The sequence below is a fragment of the Sceloporus occidentalis genome, unplaced genomic scaffold (genome assembly GCF_023333645.1).
Source record: "Sceloporus occidentalis isolate IW3139 unplaced genomic scaffold, rSceOcc1.0.p SCAF_4, whole genome shotgun sequence".
Lineage (NCBI taxonomy): Eukaryota > Metazoa > Chordata > Lepidosauria > Squamata > Phrynosomatidae > Sceloporus > Sceloporus occidentalis.
Window position 1 is genome coordinate 102,732,862 of NW_028316984.1, and position 18,950 is coordinate 102,751,811.

At 39.9% G+C, this 18,950-nt stretch overlaps 1 protein-coding gene across 2 annotated transcripts in view; it reads left to right on the forward strand.

The window, feature by feature from the left end:
• Positions 1 to 18,950, forward strand: part of LOC149314433 (ras-related protein R-Ras2) — a 60,106-nt gene that overhangs the window by 7,097 nt on the left and 34,059 nt on the right. Inside the window, exon 1 of one of the 2 annotated variants that reach the window (XM_089521110.1) lies at positions 7,861 to 7,879. The exons of the other annotated variant lie outside the window; for it this stretch is intronic. The gene's annotated coding sequence lies outside the window, so the exon portion shown is untranslated. Of the gene's footprint in view, positions 1 to 7,860; positions 7,880 to 18,950 lie in introns of those variants that run through there. 2 annotated transcript variants of the gene reach the window in all.

The window sequence follows — 18,950 nt, forward strand, 5'->3', positions numbered from 1 at the left end:
TGACTGCAGTTCATTGCACTTGATGCATTACTCTTACCCATATACACACACTTACACAAAGGAAATTATCATGTTAGTATAAAAGGAAGAGGCTAAACTAGTACTCCTTTCCTTGGCACATAGCTTCTTTCATGGAGAGGGCTTTTTGACCCATAGAAACTTTCAGTCCTGCAAGCCCCACCTTCCAGAAACAGGTTTGCTGTTTTGAAGAGCTAGGTTGTAGATGAGTTATTTTCTTACCTTGTTTGCCTCAGTTCATCAACAGCTTTTGAGCACATTCCTCTGTTTGGCTATACATGTATCAGAATTGTGTATGTTATCCTGGGACAATCTACATGTGATTCCTGTAGTTTATATTCTATATACACATGTGATATTTGGGTCAATATACTTTTTTTCTATGCCATTAAAATATCTGTGCTACCCACCTGCGTTTGTCAAGGTATGTGTGTCATCAGATGGTCAGCACTGCTGTCTATAGAGTAGGTTGCTTGCACCAGTTCCAATGATTTTCTTTAAATTCAATATGTGGATGAGCTGATAATTCCAGTTAGACTAACTTCATTCAGACAGTGCAGTCTCAAGAGCAATCAGAAATGCTTCTGAGGTACAAATGAGGAAAAAGTGTGTTCATGTATTTTATTTTTGAATGGGGAAGCAATGATGTTAGCATTGGTTTCACAACACACACATAGCAGCCCTACAGTCCCTCTCCTACCAAGCATTCTCTAGATGAACATTGTAGTTGATTTCAGAGTTTGTTTGCCATGCCTTAGCAACTGAAGCATTATAAATAAAATTTAGGCCCGAACAGACAGGCAAACATAAAGCTGCTTCTGGTCACTTTGGAAGTATGCTGTTTAAATGATGCATGTGTCTTAAGAGGCCCGAAGCTGCATCAACACAGCGCTCCAGTCCTTAGGACTGGAGCGTGGCTCTGGCACGGCTTCCGGCCTCTTAGGACACATACATTGTTTAAACAGCATACTTCCAAAGTGACTCAAAGCAGCTTTATTTTGGCCTGTCCGGGCCCTTAGTTTGTCTAGACTTGAGTTTAATGAAAAGGGTCTAATCATACTATTGATATGAACAGAATAGCACAGGGTACCAAAAAAAAAAAAAAAGGCATGAATTGGTGTTGCATCATACAAGAGGAACAGATGAAGGGCTGAAATGGCTTGCTTTGCACCAAGACAGGGCTTGTTAAAGTTCCCTGCTGCTGTTTTTTGTGGGTTTTTCAGGCTATGTGGCCATATTCTAGCAGAGTTTTTTCCTGACATTTCGCCAGCATCTGTGGCTGGCATCTTCAGCCACAGATGCTGGTGAAACGTCAGGAAGAAACTTTGCTAGAACATGGCCACATAGCCCTAAAAACCCACAAAAAACTATGGATGCCGGCCATGAAAGCCTTCAACTTCCCCTGCTGTTGTTTTTTAAGCTAGTATATAGAAGTGTGTGTTGTTTTTACTTAATTGCTTAGACACATCTCTATACATATAGTAAGGTGACTGCATGTTCACAGGGGCTGGGGAGTTAAATAATTAGTACAGAGATTGATTAGTGATGAAGTAATATGTCTTCAAGTGAAGGTGTGTTGCCTCTGACTATCGTCCTAGTAAAGCGTTGGCTCCTTGGGTCAGAGGTGTAAATCATGCAATCCTCCAGATGTTGGACTACCAACTGTAGGATTCCTTACCATTGGGAGTACTGATTAGGGCTGCTGGACATGGGAGTCCCACAGCATCTGGTGAGTTCAATGATTGCTACTCTTACAAGTCAAGTATATGCTGTGCCACAGGACGTAATGGCTTTGCCTATAGTGCTGAATGTTAAATATGTCTCCTGATATAGGCAGGACTCTCTTCTCAAAGTAACTGCTGCTCCTTCGATGGCAAATCCTGTCCACATTGGACTTTGTTGTTTAAGAAGGCGGCTTCCAAACAGCAACACTTAATTCCCAACCAGGCATGGAGAAAGTGTGCCCTTTCAGAGAATGCTGCTCCCAGGGTTCTTCACATTTGACTGTGTTAGCTAAGACTGATGGGGATTGCAGTCCATGAATATCACTGTGCACAATCCTGTTCTAAATTCAGGCTCTGCAGTGAAAAACTGTCAAGAAGCCTTAATTTAACTTCTTTCTCTACAAATAACAAGAACTTCATAAAGGTGACAGAAGGATCTAGACCCAAAAATGTGTGGGTTAGTAGCATCCTTAATTGTGCCAAATATTTCCACAATCCACTCATTGTCAAAAGTAGCAGGACCTTTCATAATGGATGTTGTAACACTATAAACATTCATTTGCTCCTAGCAGTAATCCAGGGTCTCTCTAGTGCCAGATAAAGTTATCACTGCTATACAAACTAACCCAAGTTCCTTTCTGTAGCAAGAATAACTGGGAAGGGAGGGAGGAAAGAGACACTGTCATCTTTCTGGCAGGGAAGACAAGAATGAACTAATTGTGTGAAATTTCCCAGGAGCCAGTAAAGCTCAGCATTTATGAAGCTGTGTCCAGATCCACACTGTAATCTCTTTAATAGTATTTAAGGGGTATTTACTATTGGGCCCACATATTTTTAGCTGCAGGATTCAGAGATGGAAGTATGTTTAGGATTTGGGATTCTGTTCTGATTGCAAATATACAGTCGGCCCTTCTTATACACGGATTTTTTATACACGGATTTAAGCATACACGGTTTGAAAATGTTCCAAAAAAGGATAAATTTAACTTGATGTTCCATTTTTTATTAGGGACACCATTTTGCTATGTCATTATATTTAATGGGACTTGAGCATACACGGATTTTGTTATACACGGGAGATCTTGGAACCAAACCCCAGCGTATAACAAGGGTCCACTGTAGTTTTGTTGCTTGGCACTGCATATTAGTTCCAGGATTTGTACATTGGTGCTCAATCTCTCTAGCTTTCAGCCTGTCCTGGGGGCATTGCACTGAAGTTCCCACCAGCCTTTGGTATATCTGATCTAAATGTACTAACTTTTGGCTCAATTTGAAGAAAAACAGTAGGGAGGTGAAACTTAGGAAGAATGTTGATGTGACAACAGATAAAGAAACTGAAATGAAATATTAAGTGCAAGTTTCACATCCTCGTAGGTGTAAACAAACAGCTTCCAGCATTTTTGATGAAGCCTTAAATAACTTTGTTTTTGTCCTTATTTGTTTAAAGTGGAGTGAGATGCTGCCTGTTGTGCCCCCTTTTAACTATCTGTTGCAGCTATTTGTGACTTCCAGAGTGGGAGCAGACAAAGTATAGTCTTCCACCTATTGTTGGACCGCAGTTCCCAGCATTTCTCAGCATTGGCTATGTTGGCTAGGGCTGATGGTACATGCAGGTTGGTGGCATCTGGAATGCTTAATTTGGCATATCTCTGTTCTAGGGTTAGCCTGTTAGTCCATTTCTACAGGGCTTGAGGTTGCTGATGTACTGGTTGGAGTGTTGGACTAGGGCTGGGAAACCAGGGTTCAGATTATCATTCAGTCACAGAAAATCATTGGGCAACTCATACTGAGAGGAAAGCAAACAGCAAACCACCCCAGAATAAGTATTGCCAAAACAACAACAACAACAACAAAACCAACCAACAAACAAAACCTTATGCTAAGGATGCCACAGGTCAGTATCAGCCTGAAGGCACAAAACAACATCTCTTGATGCAGTCTTTCCCAAACTCATTTGTGGTATACAGAAATTTCTCTTTGTATAGGAGTGGATGTTGCCAAGGGGGCAGAGTGTCATTTTTTATTCTTCCACACCCTCAGGAGGTTGAACCCATAGACCTGGTGTGACAGTGACTGGAAGTGATATTTCAAATGACAGGAATGTCTAGTTACATCAAATGACTTTTTAAATAAGATGTCAGAATGGGCCTTCTTGAAACAGAGTTTAAACAGCTCTCCTGGAATTTACTTTAAAATACACTATTTTAAGAGAAAAATAAATTCCATCTCTTTAAAATAATCAAGGTTCAGGAGGCATTTGGAGAACAAGGCCCTTACCAGAGGCCACAGGTAGCTTTTGGTATATAGAACACAATCTCTCTTCTTGCTGTGGCAGATGAATTACAACTGTTGCTTATCATGAACTTCAATCTTGCATTTGGCCACACAAGAAAGTGAAGTCTAGGAATATTCTGAAGATGTTATTGGTCCTTAACTCCTAATGAAACAAGTACTTCTCAAATACACACTGTTGTCCTGTGAGAGATGCTATGGGAAGTTAAATCTTCAATATATAATTAGAGGTAAACCAGATGGGATGCAGTGGGACTTACTTTTGAGTAAATACTTATGTATGTGTGTAAGATAACACTATAACATCAATAAATATGTTTAGGATTATCATAGAATCATAGAGTTGGAAGAGAAGGGTCATCCAGTCCAACCCCTGCCATGCAGGAACTCTCAATCAAAGCATACTCGACAGATTGGCATCCAGCCTCCATTTAAAGACTTCTAAGGAGGGAGACTCCACTACACTCTGAGGGAGTGTTTTCCACTGTCGAATAGCCCTTACTGTCAGAAAGTTCCACCTGATGTTGAGATGAAATATCTTTTCCTGTAGCTTGCATCCATTGTTCTGGGTCCTATTCTCTGGAGCAGCAGAAAGCAAGCTCCCTCCTCAGTATGACATCCGTTCAAATATTTAAACAGGGCTATCATATCACCTCTTAACCTCCTCTTCTCCAGGCTAAACATCTCCAGCTCTCTAAGTCATTGCTCATGGGGCATGGTTTCCAGACCCTTCACCGTTTTAATCGTTTAGATTACAGGATGTCATCATCCTATGAGTTCAAAATACCCCATCCATAAAGGAGATTAGTTGTGTGACAGCAAGATATTTTCTTCTGGACTAACTTTAATCCACTGAGGAAGCACAAGAGAGCACTTTTAGAATAGTGATTCATAAGGAAACACAGGGGATGGATTCCTTCAAAAGCAAATAAGTTACACACACACACTTTCTGTCATATATATACATACACATTCTCCACAAGAGTGCATTATGTGTTTCCAGTTTTGCTTCAAGGGGAAAAAAGTATTCCATTGTTATCAGGACTTAGGGGGAGATGATGAATTGAGCACAGCTAAGATAAGGTTAGCTTTTTTAATTTGAGGGGCTGAGTGCAAAGCAGCTTAAGATGCAACTAGCTGCTGAACTTCTTCAAGGCCCAAATCCTAGAAAATTGGTTGGAAAAGCAATCTGAATAAACTGTTTGCTTTAGACGGGAAGAAGGCAGAAATAAGTTGCTTTGTGTCTTGTCAGTTGTGCAGTAGAATGTGTGCAGCTGCTGCCTCCAAAGAGCTTTCTTCCAGCTGTCTCATATTGGGCCGTCACAATATACTGGAGCATTTTCTTTGCACTTAACCCTCTTAACATTTCCGTTTCTGTGTCCAAAGAAATGGAGCTTAGTGGGCCTGTGGCAATTCTCTTTGTCTTTTAAAAAAATGTTAACTGTTGCTTGATTCAGATAAACAATATGTTAATCATATGAAATGTACCAGAAATATACTGCTGATATTTAAACAAATGTTACAAAAATGCTGTTACATGTTTCTTGGTTGTTGTCCCCTTCCCCCTTGGTAAGTAGATCAGGATTAAAAGTTGATAGTCTGCATTTTGTTTAATCACACCATCTAATTTTGGGATAACTCTCCCAGTTTTGGGGTCTAATCCCTCGTTCACTAGAACGAGTTTGTCTTTGCTAGGAACAGGCATATTCAAAGTGTATGAAAGGCCATAAAAGGAAATAAGACATGCATTTTTGCCACTTGTCACATGTTACTTGGATTGTGGATGTCATGATTGGTGCAGTGTAACAAAATCCAGATTAGGTTACCAGAAAGAAATGTTATTTCTTGCTATTTCTGAAGCAGCTGGTAATATATATCCATCAACTCTGCTGGGACAGTGAAGAGAGAACACAACGTATTTCTTGAGTTTAGCAATTGACTCTAAAGCACTGAAAACAGGTTGCTGCTGCTCCACTCTGAATAAATGGTTGGATTGAAACAGTGATGTGGGTTTTGTGAAAATTTTTTCCACTTTCCATTTTTCCAGCACTCCCAATAATGTTATCTGATTTAGTGCATTTGGTTTGCATATTGTATTTAAACACATTCAAAGTTTAGGTAGAAATTGTTTTATTACAATATTTGTAATAATATAATAATTTTTGTTGGGGCTGATTGTCAGGTGATTTTTTTTGCCCCCAAACCATCCAAAAACATTTCCAAAGCACCATGGTTTGATTTCATTGACACTCCAAAGGCTTTTTGTGTTCCCAGAACACAAATTTTAAAAATTGGCCAAAATGGTGGCATGATGTATCACTGTGCCATTTGAGGCACCCTGAAATATGCCAGTGCAGCCCACCAGGTGGGTGCAGGTGGAAAAAATGGCCTCCATCCACTGTGCAGTTGCCCACTCCTGTCTTATATGAACAGTTTAATTTTGTTTTGATGAGGTATAACTGTAGGTGCTTCATCTTCATTCACTTTAGTACTTATCAGTGCCATCTCAGTTGTTCCAGTACAACTAGTTGAATATTTTATTTCACCAAAGGATGGCTGTGGAAGCGCAGGCAACTCAGTCACATGTGCCTTGACTATTTGTATCTGACTGGTAGCCTGTTCATTTATCAGTCTGTTCCTCTAAGCACAAGGGTTTGGAATGCAGCAGCCTGAGCAACTATCGATGTGTGCGTGTGTGTGTACGCGCGCATGTATGGGGATTTTACTCCCTGTACATCTTTGGGTATGAAGTGACTTTTAGATACTACAAAAATGAATGGAATCTCAACTACCTTCTCCCCCCCCCCCCCCCAATTGCTTTTTGGGGAGCCTGTTGCCTTCATGCTGATGGTGATTCCTTTACTGGCACTTCTGAATAAGTGAATTTCAAAGAGACAGCTGTGTTAGCCTGTTTCAGCACTAAATGGAAGAGGAAGGGGACATAAAAAGAGTTCTGGCAGCACCTTTGAGACTAACTGATTTATTTCAGAATGAGTTTTCATGAATATCAATCCTCTTTTTGAGTTACACTGAAGAAATGGGTTGATATCTATGAAAGCACATGCTGAAGTCAGTTTGTCTTGAAGGCACTGGCAGACCTTCCTTCATTGCTTCCCCCTTTCACTTTATGCATGTATGTGTTTGTGACTGCTGTTTATTTAGTAGTGGCAAAAAGAAATTGCTGGGCTTAAGGTTAACGAGAGCAGTAAACTCAGGCCAGCACCGGTGATGCTGGGTGCCTGGTTCAGTCTTCACCCACAGGGATTCCTCAGGGTGTACAACCTGTAGCAGTCCAGGCATTCTTGGTCTACAGATGTTGTCATTCTGGATCGTTGGCTATGCTGTAGAGCCCTGACAGAGCTTGTGGTCCAACCACATCTGGAGAGCTGCATACTGCATACCCTATTATAGTTGATGCCTCCTACAACGTGTAATTCTTTCTCTTACCTACCCCTTCCATCATCATAATGAGTAGCGGTAAAAGGTAAAGATATTCCCTGTTGACAAGGTTGTCATGTCCAACCCTAGGGGACGGTGCTCATCTCTGTTACTAAGCCGAAGAGCCAGCATTGTCAGAGACTACTCTGTGATCATGTGGCCAGCATGATTGCATAGAATGCTGTTTACCTTTCCACTGGAGTGGTACCTATTTATCTACTTTCATTTGCATGCTTTTGAACTGCTAGATTGGAAGAAGCTGGGACTAGTAAAGGGAGCATACTCCATCATGCAGCACCCGGGCCTGAAACTGCCAACCTGCCGATCTTGCAATCAATAGAGTCAACAACTTAACCACTTGAGCTACCACATCCTTCATAATGAGTAGTGTGCTAATTTATAAATAGGTAAATATCCCATACATAGACAAAGAAGTTGTTGTTTTGTACCTTTCAAGTAGTTTCTGACTTATGGCAACGCTAAGACAAACCTATCATGGAGTTTTCTTGGCAAGATTTGTTCAGAGGAGCATTTCCATTGCCCTGAGGCCAAAAAAGTTTTGCTATGTATACTGCAATCTTGTAGATACTTAACTATTGAATGGAGTGGGACTTAAACGTGAGTGGATGTGCACAAAATCACACCTTTAGCGAGTAACATTTAAGCAACAAACAATTGGCCCCAAGGGCTATTTTGATTGTCTTCTCTGTCGCGCCACTGATGTCCTCCCTCCTTTCTGACCAAATCAAGAAACAACTGATTTATTCCTTGTTTAGGTTCCTTTCGGATCTGAGTGCTTACAGTGGATCCTTGTTATACGCTGGGGTTTGGTTCCAAGATCCCCTGTGTATAACAAAATCCGTGTATGCTCAAGTCCCATTAAGTATAATGACATAGCAAAATGGTGTCCCTAATAAAAAATGGAACATCAAGGTAAATTTATACTTTTTTGGAACATTTTCAAACCGTGTATGCTTAAATCCGTGTATAAAAAATCCGTGTATAAGGAGGGCCGACTGTACTTTCAGGTTGTGTTTGAGTGGACTTCATTTCATCATGGAGAAATGTTAAATTGTATAGGTAGCAGCAGCAAATTGTAAGCACCTATGGTAAATCATTAACTTTCAGGGTTTCTGCCACAGGAGGGACGGAAAATGTTCTATTTCTCCTTCACTCAGTTTCCTTGATATCTGTAGTATGCACAGCAGAGGGACTGAGTTCTTGATCTCACCTCTGCCATTCTGCTCTTTAACCTGCATGGGATTCTTTTTTGCTAGTAGTTGCTAAGCTAGTGATTAAATACAAGGCAGGTGTTCTTATAGCACTACAGCATTAGATAAGCAAAACAGCTAGTATAGGGAGCATCCCATCTAGGGCAAAGGGTAGGATTGTCCAGAGAGAGAATAAGGATGTAGGCAAAATACATAGCAAGCATCATAGAGATAAAGGAAAAGGAAATAACAGTTTTGTTGTTTTTATTATAAAAACATAGTGGGTCAAGAGAGCTATAGTATTTTCTACTTACAGACTCTGGTTTTTGTTGTGAACTTTGCATCTTGTTTGTTGCTTTTGTTCTTGGAGGCAAAAACATCCATGCCAAACTGGAACTCCTAAATTTGGAACTCCAAATTTCACTCCTAGACAAAGGACAAAATGTCTGGAGTCATGCCATTAGGTTCTGTCAGTCAGGGAGACCACTAAGAGTCTACTATGCAAGGCAACTTCTATTAAAGGCCAGTGACAGGGGAAGAGGGGTGGGTATGAATCATTCAAATATGTTAACAAATAATTTGTGGCTTCATTTACTTGATTTGTCAAGATAATGATGCTTATTCCCTGTTTACATGTAAACAAGTACTGTACTTGTTTACTTAGATGGGGAGTAGGAATTCTCTCTCTCTCTCTCTGTATACATATGTACAGTATGTATGGTATTTCTGTATATTAACATCTCCAGGGCTATTGACTGCATGAAGCTGCTAGGTAAAGTGAAAGGTTTGGGGGCATTGTGTATGTGAGAGAAACTTTTATTTTATTTCCTAACTAATTCATGTGAAGTATGTTATTGTTGGCTTTCCATATTGCAGTAACAAACATGTAAAAATGCAATATACAGTTGAACATGATTATGAAAGGATTAACTAATAGGAGCAGGGCTGAAAATCTGTCTTTTCAGTCCATTGAAAGGAGCATTAAGCAGGTATCTCTTGGGTGGAGTCAGGGAATTCCATGACTATGGATCACTTGACTTGAGAACAGCTACAGTGCAGAGCATATGGCCCTAACTTGGATGGATCAGTGCTTATCATGTGATGTTAAAAAGTTTAATTCATTTTAATCTGTATTAAAGCAGTTGTAGTGTTCACGCTGCACAATTACAGCAACATGATACTTTTTTAAATGTCATGGCTCCAGCCTATGGAATCCCAGGATTTGTAGTTTGAGGGCATGTACTGTTGAGAAAATGCCACACACCCCCACTTGAAACAAGACACCAGATTTCCATAGGATGGAGCCGTTACATTTAAAATGGGATCAAATCACGGTAATTGTGCAGTGTAGATACATACATATATAGACTGGTCATGTAAATAGTACAGCATGGAGCCTTTGTACATCTGGGGAAAGGGCATTTTTACTTCTTATCATGGCTAGAATATACCCAGTGACACATCTGTGTAGTATTGTGATGGTTTTGTGACTATGTAAGAATGGGGCTTTTTGTTCCAACAGCTTTTGGAAGACTTTATCATTTTTAAAAACTTTTGCACTGGCCTATTTTTCATCAGGTCTTCAAAAATAATTTGTTTTGAAGCCTTACACTTTTTTTCTTTTTCATTTATTGTAGTATGATTAAAGGAAGTGGTTTTTCAAAAATCATGTTAAACTTGGCTAAAAATATCAGTGAGCGAGTCCTGGCTTGTAACTCAGGCCTATCTGAAGTATGCCACAAGGACATATGTAAAAAGGCCCTCATGCATGTTATTTTTTAAAGACGTAAAATGAGAGCTTGTCTGTGATGCACTGAAACTCCCATCATCCCTGGACATGGGCTGTGCTGGCTAGGGCTGATGGAGGTCCAGCAATGTCTGGAGGGCTCTAGGTCCTTTCTACTGCCACGGTTCTGTGGTGCACCACAGACAAGTCCCAGTGCTTCATCCCAGGTTTGGAGGTAAGGGAAAAGTGGTGATGGGTTGCCCAGCAGTTGCTCCGTGCTTCTGAGGGTCTTGCTGCAAAATATACAGTAGTATGCTGGGGCATTTCCACTTTCATTTCTTAATTTATTATTAACCTTTATTTATAAAGCGCTATAAATTTACACAGCGCTGTACATACAATCTTTTTAATTGGCCGGTTCCTTGCCCTTAATGCTGCTGCTATTATTGTTGTTATTGTTATTTTATTCACTTATATTCCATATTTCTCCCACTATAGGGACTCAAGGCAGTGAACAACAAGTTTTAAACAACACAATTTAAAAACAATACAAGAAATATTAAAATGTATAAATATAAAATTTAAAACACAATTAAGCAATTTTAAAAGTCAAAACAGCTTCATATGATGTGCTAGGTATTGATGCCTATGCTGAAGAGGCAGGGAAGGATTCTGACCACTGTAAGCAGATATATTTATAAAAAGTCCACAAATGCAACATGGAGCCTCTGTGCCTCTGGAGAAGGGCAGTTTTACTTCTTACCATGGTTAGAATATATCCAGTGGTAGTGTTACAAAGGTTTTGTGGCTATGTAAGAATGGGGCTTTTTGTATACTTTGCATAGAGAGGATGTAAAACACACTGTATATTCAGAACCACTTCCCTTTTGGTTTGTCCGCTATCTTCACAGGAGGTTGCATTCCATGCATGCTGTAGCTGGTTGCAATTTGTCCATCCACAACTGGTGTAATAGGTATTCCAGGAGGGGTGGTCCTGGCTTCTTGAAAAGGCCTTTTATTTGCTTGGGAAGCTGTTTACTGATAAGAAGAATGATAGCAAGAGAATGTTGATTTAGTCTACGCAAGTGTGTAGTATGCTTTTTGTGGGTTAATGTCTTTAGCAATTGGAGAGGTAAATTTGTATAGGTAGAACCTGGGAGTGAATAACATCACTCTAAATGTGTACAGATTATTTTTTTACCTCAGAAGATGATTTAAAATACCCAGCAAATTGATATATCCTGTCTGTCTTACCAGAAAACTAGCACTATTTTAAAAACATTATATAAAAATGGTTATATAATTGCTTCTGAAGGAATAAATCACAATTGATTTTCTGCTAGTCAAGCTCAGAAGCAGAGAAGGGAGATATAAACTCTTGCTTATAACTGTAGAGACTCAACAGAATGTATTTCTTACATTTATATCCCACCTTTCGCCCAGGGAGCTCAAGGAAGCATGCATGGCTCTCCTCTTCTCTACTTTCTCTTCATAGCAACCCTGTGAGGTAGATTAGACTTAAGTGAGAGCAACTTGTCGAAGGTCAGCCAGTGAACTGGGATTAGAGCTTTGATCTCCTGGGTTGCAGCCCAACATTGTAACCACTACACAACCCTAGATTTCATCTAGAGGGTACCAAGATGAGGAGGAGGCTGCTTGAGAGATCATCCAAAACAGGGGTAGGCAACCTTTTTGAGCCGGGGGCCAGGTTGCTGTCCCTCAGACAAATGGGGGGCCAAAGCCAAAAAATAAATAATTAAATAATTTTTTTAAAAAAATTACATATATGAATAAACCAGGACAAATGTAGGACAAAATTTTCAAATGGAAGACGTTTTTTTTAAAAAAATGAAGGACACGCGAAAAAATTTGCTGATTTTTTAAAAAGTGTTAATATAAATGCATGTTTCTGAGGCTTCTATTGACAATTGCCCCCCAAAGGCCCCGGCGGCAATCGGCGGCAGGACCGGGCTGGGGCCAGTCCCAAGGCCTTGCCGGGCCGCATCCGGCCCGCGGGCCGCAGGTTGCCTACCCCTGATCCAAAATATATTTGTTTGCTATTCAGCTGAATAAGACTTCAGTGAACATGCCTGTGTGGCAGTAGTTGCTCAGTTTTAGACCTTGTAAACACAGATAGCAGTGTTTATCTTCAAGGAACCGCAGCACTTAGCCATATTCAAGGGTACTGCTGTTAACTGTGCTTTAACTGTTTGTTTTCATGACCTATAATTACTGCAAACCTGCTGTTAGAGAAGGCACAGCAGGAAAAAACACTCCTCCTTTCCCTCACCTCTCCTAGTAGGCTTAAGGAGGCTAAGTCAGTCAAGAAGTTTGGCTTTTACAGAGATCTTATGAAGTAAGGAGACAATAGAGCATTTATGGATCCCATGAATCTTCTCTCTCTCCTGGAATTTCATGGTGTAGAAAAGGCTGAAATTGCCTCCCTGTGCTAAAATGTCCTTCAGAAAAGCACAGTGTAAAGAGAACAAAAACAGCATCACTCCCTCCCCTTCTTCTGGATACTGTAAGGTACATTTAGAGCAAGGATGGGATTCACCTGGGCCTCCAGGGGTTTTAGAAGAATTGGTCCTCCGCATGCATGGATTCTTCACCCACAGATTCAACCATCTGTGGCTTGAAAATATTACAAAAATAATAAATTCAAAAAGCAAACCTTGATTTTGCCATTTTATACAAGGCCTCAGGGAAAGGCATTGGCAAACCCCCTCTAAACAAATCTTACCAAGAAAACCCCGTGATGGGTTTGCCTTAGGGACGCTGTAAGTCAGAAACGACTTGAAGGTACACAACACACAAATAAAAGGATACAATTTTACAATGGCATTGTACAGTGTGCCCTTTGTGTCCACTGGGATTTGGTTCCAGGTCCCCCCCTTGAATACCAAAATCCGTGGATGTAAGTCCCATTAAATGCAATATTGTAATAAAATAGCATCCCTTATATAAAATGGCAAAATCAAGGCTTGCTTTTTGGAATTTGTATATTTTTTGAATATTTTCAAGCTGTGAATGATTGAATCCATGGATAAAGAATCTGTGGATATGGAGGACTGACTGTAAGGATGTGACTTTAGCATCCATGGATTTTGGTATCCGCAGGAGCTCCTGGAGGCAAACCTCACTGGATAGCAAGGATCCATTGTACTGCTAGCTGCATCCTGCACTTAGCTACTTGTAATGGATGTCTGGCAGTATAAGGAAGTGACAGCACAACAATGTCTGAAATGGCACCATATTCCCATGCAAAGACTAATTTCTGTCTTGTGGGCTGTGAGTTAGAGTATCCTTGGTGCTTCAAAAGTGCAAGGATGAAGTGTATGGAAAAACTATAAGAGTATTGTAATGCCATAGTATGGAATGGAACAATTTCAGCCATCAGTAGGAGATGCTTCATTCTATGGAGTTTATCACACAAAGAGTTTATCCCATGAATATCCTGGAGGAATCGCGTAATTATGTGAAACAATTTCACACAGTGTCACACAAAACATGCCATTAAAATGGTCACAAAGAAGTATTAACACACATCTTTATACTTTCAAGGTTACTTTTTGCTTTCAGCGACAATGCATTTCCGATATCACTTTACGTGCGCAATTGCATGTGATAATCATTTGTGCAATTACTTGTCATTTTTTGCTTTATTTGCAGGATGCTTTAAATGTGCTTTAATCTCTCTTTAATGCTGACATTAAAACCCCAGGTTTGATAAACTCCAATGTGACATCAGCATATAAAGAACTTTGGGAATTACGCTAACATGGAAATAATATAGGTGCACTTCTTGTTAATGTGTTTATCTGTGCATATGGATGGGGGAGAAGGCAGGGAGAGCATTTCTGAGCATAAGCTCATGACTCTATCCCCCAATTTCAAGCTGGTAACGCAATGTAAACAGCACGGTGTTTTGCTACATAGTGGAAACTGGGTCCCTTTGCATCAACTACACTGACTCAGCAGCTCCAGAGTATCAGGAAGAGGACATTCCTAGCTTGGTTACAGATCTCTTAAAAAGGGATAAAGAAAGAGAGGTCCTCCAGGTGTTATTGGACTCTGGTTGCAACCATCTTTCATCTTTGGCCAAGCTGGACAGGACTGCTGGGAGCTGCAGTTCAGTATCATCTAAAGGGTCACATGAATTAGAACCTGTGAAGGCGTGAACCTGGGACCCGTTGCATGCAAGTGTTATGTTCTGCTTCCCTAAAAGTATAAGCTTTTGTGAGAAGCAGCTGCCAGTCAACACAGACAATACTACTTTTTGGATTAGTGATGTGACATAGTAGCAATCAGCCTCATATGTTCAACAGGTAAACTTCAAACAGTTTGGGACCCAGGTTTGTGTCCCTTTGGAATCTTCTCAAGAATGTTAGGAACTGTCTATTCCAGCACTTGAATATATGTAATATTCGTGTTTTTGACTGCTTTGTCACTTAGGAAAATAAGCAACACCCTTCCCCAGTTCTGTGGCTGAAATGTAGAGGTTGTGGCTCACCAGATGTATAAACAGAAATAGCACTGAGTGTGAGTGTGTGCACGTATGCACACACATGCATGCCTATGTATGAGAGAGACATTCTGCACACACTTTTAAAACAGATCCTTGGATAGAAAAATAAACATTTATTTAAAATAAAAGTAATCTAATATGTCTCTCCCCCAATATTTTTATTGGTTGCTTACACACAATGCAAAATAAAACAGTACATATTACACACAAATTACATTTATAGGCAAATTAAACATATGTACAAAACATATAATAAACACATATACATAAATTAAACCCATATACCAAAACAAATATACAAACTAATAACTAATGATGAGATAACAGCTCAATTCATCATATTTAACAAACTTTTCTTAGAAGCAAAACAGAATTTATAAGTAGTTTGTTCCATTTGAGTCCCAATTTTGGGGAAAAAAAGGAATATAAATAAATAATTTTTCTTTTCAGTCTTTTTACAAAAGCATTATCTACTACATACTCTTTCAATCCATGAATAGCAAATAATAAAGTCATTAATACAGAAACAGTTAATTCATCAAATCTTTGTTCTAAGTAAACTTGAAGTTTTTCCCCAGCTGTGATAAATTTACTGTTGGCTTTCCCTTCAAGTATGTAAATCACTTAACAATTTCTGCTACATCCAGTATTTTTTCTGTCCATTCCTCTTCCATATGAATGGTCAGTGTTTTCCAATATTTAGCCAGAAGAATTCTTGCAGCTAAATTTTTGCAAGCCAACAAAGTCTACCCATTTCCTCTGCAACATTGCTTTCAAAATTAAATAGGCCAGGTGGGAAAAATTCAGAGATCAAAGTCATTTTCATATGTAAAATAACTTGCATTTTTGTTTTTTGTGATGTGATGCCAGCCACAGATGCTGGCGAAACGTCAGGAAGAAACTTTTCTAGAACATGGCCACATAGCCCGAAAAACCCACAAAAAACTAGGGATGCTGGCCATGAAAGCCTTCAACTTCACATTTGCATTCTTGTTCTCATCAAGAACAAGAATGCATCACCACCAGATATGGTAGAAGGTTCTGGCCTATTTGCCACACTTCCAGCACAGATTGTTGGTACCCTTGTAGATCTTAGCAGCTTTGTCTGGTGGGAGATAACCATCTGTGCATCATTTAAAACAACATTTTAAAGCCATTACATCTAGAAAACTGGTATGCTTGAACTTTATATACTGAGGTGATTCAATTATAAAATTAATACAGTGGCAACCCTACCCCTGTTATTCCTGAGTCTCCAGGAGGTTCTCTTGTCTTGGATCAGTGGTCCTCAAACTGTGCCCTTTAAGAGAATTTTGGACTTCAGTTCCCAGATGCCTCAGGCATGTTGGCCAATAGTCTGGGATTCTGGGAGCTGAAGTCCTAAATCCCTTAGAGAGCACAGTTAGAATAATAGAATCATAGAATAATAGAGTTGGAAGAGACCGCAAGGGCCATCTAGTCCAACCCCCTGCCATGCAGGAAATCCAAATCAAAGCATTCCTGACAGATGGTCATCCAGCCTCTGTTTAAAGACCTCTAAGAAAGGAGACTCCACTACACTCTAAGGGAGTGTGTTCCACTGTCGGACAGCACTTGTCTTGGATAATAGAACCGTTGTGTTCTGCAGGGAGGGGAACCCTTTTTTAGTTCACATTAAAAACAAACAAACTCTCAGTTGCATTCTGAGATACATAGTTTCACTGGTTTAAAGCCTGAACCTTCTGAAAGCAACTGTGTTGTTTTACAGACTAGCATTCTTATTTTGTTCTTTATTATCCAGATAATCACCACTCATACTACAGTACTTCCAGTGCCTTAGAGAAGGCTTTCATGCAGGTTAGTTGTAACCTGAGAACAACTTTCATGTGAGAACTTACTCAGGCAGTAATAAGAAATGTAAATAAGTTGGGAAAGAAATAACTAAGGGGAAACACCTTGCTGGAAACCCCCCTTCACTAGCTATCTTAACACACATTTTCTGTTAAGAGTCTGAGGCTTTTTTCTTCCTCATTTGATTTAAGGGTATAACCTTCCCACATGGGTTGAATTCTTGAAGGAATATCTGTAGAGGAATTTTGCAGTTGAAACTGTATTGCTAGAGTCTAGTCTTGACATTTATGACTCTGGAATTAGTAGATATTGGTTACATGCTTGCTTGATTTTATTTTATTTTACTTGTAATTGCAAAGTACTTTGCATAGATATATCTTGAATATAAAGTATTGAGGTAAACACAGTGGAATGCTCAGTGAGATGATTTTAAACTGGGGTGGGAGGTGTCTTGCTCCCATGCTTGCTTTGCAGAAATTCACTTGGCTATGAGATTGAATCTGACCCAGTTTCTACTAGTTGCTTTCCTTAGTAGAGTTGGACTGTGTGTGTATGTGTATGTGTCCATGCACAATAAGCAATGATTTTAAGAGTGCATAATAAAACCAGCAGTAAAATCCGGAATACATCTTAGCCATAAAACCAGACTCAGATGAGCAAGAATATTAAATGGTGTTAAGATCTAAAAGGACTAAAAATTCTTGAAATGCCAGGGAAAATAAAAACAAAGTTGCCATTTTCTGGGAAGTCAGGTAAAGTTATATGAGAGACAGTCAGGAAATTGTACAAAAGTTCAGGGAAACTGGTTAAAATATATTCATGTAAACAGATTTTTCTAGATCCCTCTGTCATCGACTTTGTACAACGCTGTGTATAATTACAGCGCTTTAGAAATAAAGTTTAATAATAATAATAACTGCCCTTGTGAAGAAACAGCAGAACTCATGTGTAATATAATGACATGTACATATTCCATAATATGACATTATGAGCTTGAATATACAGTACTTGTTTTGAAAATCATATCATCATATGATATGTGGCAGAGTAAAATGATCTGTCATAGTATTATTTTGTTATGGAAAAGCTGGCAGTTTCTTGTTTTGTCAAAAAAAAAAAGTGAATTTTACTCATTGTTTAATTCTCTGTTATAAACACCTGACATGCCTGTTGTGATGGAGGGGGGACCCATAAGAGGAAACTGTAGGTGGTCAGACACTGGCAGAGATGCTGTTTTGGGTAACTTGACCCAAATATTTAGGGCATAGGAGCAAAAATGTTACTCTTGAATTGGGCCTGGAAATAGACTGGCCGCCAGTCCAGATGGCAAAGTACTGGTATATTATGATTTATCTACCAGTCCCAATTAGCTAGGGCCAGAGCAGATGCATCTTGAGTCTGCTCTGGCTGGAAGTGGGTCCATACCTTGCTGTCCACGTGGGCTGCTCCCAAGGCAGGCCATGCACACAGGGGCTGACAAGAGTCTCCAGATGTTGATTTATCCTGGCTCCTTTTTGCTCCACTCCTAAGGACCGGGGTGCAGCTTCTGAGCTGCTTCTGGCCACTTTGGAGGCATGTATTGTCTAATCAGCAGACCTTCAAAGTGCCCCCAAGCCAACAGGAAGCCATGGTGATGCTGCCCATCTGACCATGTGGTGGGCAGCTTTGCACCACTCTGGCAGTATGATGTTTATACATCACCGTCGCAGGATAGCCGTAAACTGTGGCAGTGGTGGCAAAGCTGGCTTTATGCCAGCTCAAAAAGGAGTGGCTTTCTGCCACTTCTTTTTGGGCCAGCAAAACACCAGATTGGGGCTGCAGCATGTCGTTACTGCAGCCCTGATCTGGCAATCAAAAGGGCAGCATCATGCCGTCCCTTCAGGGTCGTCTATTTCAGCCCTATAACACTTTTTGGGAAGGCTAGCAACATTTTTAGATTCTGCTCAAAACAAATGGGTTGCTGATTAATGCAGAACAATATTAATTGTTTGAATGTCAGGGGTATCTATGTTTTAATTGTTTCTTATCTTAGAAACAGGAAAGAGGGTTTAAAGGTGCATGCATAATTTTATTGTAAGTATCAGTGTGTACTGTTAATAGTAGCAAATAAAAATCCAGATCTGCATGGAGAATGGGTGAGGGAGCCATTCACTAAAGAGCTTAAAACAGCCTGTCAACTCCCA